This window comes from Primulina tabacum, chromosome 2 (assembly GCF_025594145.1).
Source record: "Primulina tabacum isolate GXHZ01 chromosome 2, ASM2559414v2, whole genome shotgun sequence".
NCBI lineage: Eukaryota > Viridiplantae > Streptophyta > Magnoliopsida > Lamiales > Gesneriaceae > Primulina > Primulina tabacum.
The window spans coordinates 32,925,633-32,930,195 of NC_134551.1; the positions used below are offsets into that span (position 1 = coordinate 32,925,633).

At 35.8% G+C, this 4,563-nt stretch overlaps 1 long non-coding RNA gene across 1 annotated transcript; it reads right to left on the minus strand.

Moving 5' to 3' along the window:
- Positions 1 to 317: 317 nt before the first annotated feature.
- On the minus strand, positions 318 to 1,268 carry LOC142537903 (uncharacterized). The gene is made up of 4 exons (XR_012818582.1): positions 1,140 to 1,268; positions 770 to 1,001; positions 479 to 655; positions 318 to 412 (listed from the first exon to the last, which is right to left on the minus strand). It is a non-coding gene; the product is annotated as an uncharacterized LOC142537903 (long non-coding RNA).
- Between the last annotated feature and the right edge of the window lie 3,295 nt (positions 1,269 to 4,563).

A 4,563-nucleotide genomic window follows, 5' to 3' on the forward strand; every position in this document is an offset into this window, starting at 1 on the left:
GACTATCTCTTTCATGTACCTCATCACACAATATCCACATTCAACCGAGCCACTTTGTTTCAGATTACCCTATAATGGAATTGAAAAGTTAATGCAACAATCACATTCTAATTAATAACCACCACCAATTCATGTATTCATAAATAAGTACGATACAAACCGTCAATATTTTAAAACCTGGCCCTTTAGAAATAGCCTTCGAGGCATTGTACATCTTCACCCCACTACATTTTAAAAAGTAAGAAGTTATTTTTTTGCATATTTATAAGTTAATGTATTCAAAATCAACATAAGCTACAACCTACTTTGTCACAATAGTTTCCATGTATCATCTCGGTTCCTGTTAGACGTAGAATCCAATAAATATATCATATTCTTATCTTCGTTGACGATTGTCAAGATCCAATGGTACCTTTAAAAATGAAATTACAACATTGACTATCATGAAGTATAAATCTATAAATAATTAAATTCTTACCCAGTGTTGTATGGGATGAGGCAGATGCTATCTCTACACACTGCTTCCAACTGGTCAGCAATATGTTGTGATAAGTCACGGCCATCTGTGCCAATCGGGCATGTAGGTATATTACCGGGATCCACAAACGAAAAATAATTAGCCTTGTCGTTTTTCTTCAAATATTTGTAGAGGTGACTGCATGATATAGATGCACAAATATATCGTTTAGAAAATTTTCAAAATATGAACAAGTACCACAAAAAATATTATATAAATGCACAAATATTATAAGTTAGACATTATATATACCCCATGTAAACTAAAATTTGTCTGGCACCTATCTCCCTCATCTCCATAAAGCGTAAGATATCTTCTCTTAGCAACCGTATGCATTTAGGACGTCCAAACATAGCGTCCTCAAACTCAATGTATATGGTATCCGATTCATTCAGCAATCTAACAACATGAGAGGAGATATACTTGCACGACATGGGTAATGTTTTCTCAATTTCTTTGAACTTGTCGCGCTCACCAGGAACATCTATAAGCACAAATGATTGAGGTTTACCCTTCCTCTACCATTTAAAATATTATTCATATAAGTATTTTAAAATAAAACATTGTTCGAGCAACATATCTGACAGTTGCAAACACAAAGTCAAATGAAAACCTAAAGTACCTTTGTCGTTGGAAAAATAACCAACTCTTTAGGCCAACCAACAATGACTCCAACAGCATCATTGATGATTGTTAGTCCAAACTTAATTGGGATCGGAAGTTGTGCTTTTTTATCTAAGACAACATCAATAGATACCTTGAAGTTCTCTTCCCCAAGTGGAACATGGTGAATCATAAAATTTGGACCTCCTTCTGATATTATTGTGCCATAAGCCACTACGTTTTCGCGTTCTTTTACAGCCAGGTGACATTTTTTCCCCTTTCAAGAACAAAAAGACATGATATATTTTTATATGGAGGTGAATAGAATTTAATTGACATTAAATTCAGAGACATACAACCTTCGTATTTGAAGTGCCGCAATCATAAACTTCTTCCACATCATCTGACAATTTTGAGTCTTTCACTCCTGAGAACTTGTTTGATGCTACAGTATCAGAAGATCGATCATTGATTAATGGAATCACAGTAGCAAGTTGAGACCTCAGCATCTCCAATTCAGCTTTCAAACTTTTAGTCTCCTCCGATTGTGCTTTTACATTTTCAATCACAGCTTTTGAGATTGTTTCTCTCTTCTTTCTTTGAGTTTTAAAGTATACTTGTGGTTTTACGAAACCTCCCACACCTCAAACCCTTCCATAGTGTTCTTGGCTTCCTAAGGCAGCAGTTAACACGTCATTCATTCCAGAAGATTTGAACTCTCCTTTTCCTTTCTTTTCCAACAATTCATCCTACAATTGGAGACATGACAAATCAATTCACAAAATACAGTGTTATTTATCTAGGCAATATGGCGATTGAATAAAACTAAACATTTACAATTTTTTCAGCTACTTCTGATGTCTCCGAACATGTTATGTTTCCAGATTTGTCTTCTCGAGCTTTACGCCAAAGCACAGATCTATCAACTTCCTCATCTTCAGCAACCAATTTTTTGTTCCGCTGCAATTTCAAAACTCATATGTTTAATAACATGAAGAACATGCTAAAAATTACAAATATATTTCTCTGTTTCTTACCAGTTCAGCATCCAAGCCGATGTAACCCTTGCGAGACATTCTGTGGTGATATTTATAATGCATGGTCCGTTGTTTTTGTTTTTCATGAGTAACCTGCGTCATTATGTTGGCTCAGTTAAGTATTGAATTTAATAAATTCTTGAGGAAACATATCAATTATTAAAGTACCTCCCATGATGGATCCAGTCTCGCATCCACAAATGCTCTCCAATTCGCTAGTGGGAGTTGATACTGACTTGGTGGAGAAATCAACTTTTCAGGATTATCTTTGTTCGGCCAAACAAATCTACTAGTCAATTTGTTTTTGAAATCTCGCCACTTCTGAGATGCTGAATTCATCACAGCATACTCACTTTGTGGTGCTAGTTCAAAGACATTCTGCAACAAAAACTGATTAGTTAGAGGTGCAAGTATGACTGTAAATTCAAATTGAAGCTTGTACTTACCAAAATCTCTTCCCACAGTTTTTCTTTTATGTTTTCTGGAACTTCAGGCCATGACTTTATACTGATTGGCACCATGGCTCTAGCAATAGAACCAATGTATGATTGTAAAGCCCTTCCATTTGCATTGTATGCTGGCCGCCCCATGTCATCATAATCAATCTTTGCTTTTTCCCCCATCTGGCAGTAGCAATTAGTTTACCCATCAACGTAGGGCCTCGCTTGTTCCTCTGCACATCTACAGGATGTTCTTCTCCATCAGTAAGTACATGGTGCTCTGCATTAGTAACTTCATTTAGCTTATCATCATGTACTTCTTGTATCATCTCAACTGTAGCATTTGTTTCCTTTTTTTTACGACCCATTGAGCCTTTTTCTACATATTTACATGAATGAAACCAATGTTAAAATCTACACAATAACATTAACCATTAAAATAACATAAACAATAATTCTAATAAGACATGTATAAACATGACATAAATAATAACAGAAACAATAATAACATAAATAATAAACATGACTTGTAGAAACCTGACATAAATAATAAACATGACATAAATAATAGCAATGAGGTTATGTTTATAGCATAACAAAAAACATGACATAAAAGTGAAAAACATCATTTTTTCTTGTTCGTTTCCCAGCCACCCTCAGTTTCTGATCTGAAGTAACTTTCATGAGCCGGAATACAATGAGTATCAACATCATCAATTGGTCGAAAATCAGGAATACTAGTCCAACCATCATCATCTCCCTCGTAACATCGATTTGGCACATGGAGTACAATTGACCACCCTTTTTGTAATGGGTCATCAATATAAAAGACTTGATTGACTTGACTTGCAAGGACAAATGAGTCATTCTTGTGCCCTCTTTTGTTCATATTGACCAAGGTGAATCCACATTCATCATTGTTGATTACTCCTTTGTCATTTGCAACCCATGTACACTTGAAAAGAGGAACTTGAAATTGATGATAGTCCAACTCCCATATTTCTTCAATCACTCCATAGAAAGTCACATCAGTCATCAAGGGATTCTTACCTTTGGCACTACAGACAAGCATGGTGCTAGCAACTAGAGAAACCCCACTTTTTTGGCAAACTCTCTCATCATCCCGTGCCTTTGTTTGGTATAAATTGTCATTTATCACGTAACTACTATACTTAATGACTTGCCCACGTGGACCATGAGCCATCCATGTCAATGTTGATGTCGTTCCACCATTGCAGCTATCTATTTCAGCATCCACCTGACATTTATACAATTAGAATAGGGTGATTAAAATAATAGCTACAAACTGTTCACCGCAAAATGCATAAAGCAGATTTATCCACCTAACCTTTGCACAAAACCAGTCAATGAACTTCTTATTGTGAGCATCTTGTATCCATCTTTCATCTTTCTCTTTTTTCGGAAACATTGACTTCGAGAAATATTTATGTTCACTGTGGAAATATTTATATAGCAATTTGTGTTGGATATTAAATATTGACAATCACATGGATGCAGAATTATAGATTAATGCAATACACTTACATAATGTAGGGAGATACTTCTTCTGTATTTTCCAGCACAGTCAAATGTGCTTGTTGAAGGTCAACTTGTGGCACTATAATTGGTGTTTTGCATGCTCAGAAGCCAGCAATGTTTGATTTGGGATCGCGATTTGATTGAGGGACCCTAATAGGATCAAGGTCATTTAGGTATTCCGAACAAAACTCAATTGCTTCTTCGGCTGAATATCTCTGAACAATGCAACCTTCAGGATGTTTTCGACTGCCTACATAACTCTTAAGCACCTTCATGGATCTTTAAAACGGGTACATCCACCGGAAGTACAATAGTCCACATAATCGAACTTCTCGAACAAGATGAACTATTAAGTGAAGCATGACATCGAAGAAAGAAGGGGGGAAATACTGCTCCAATAAGCAGAGTGTAACAACCAAGTCAGATT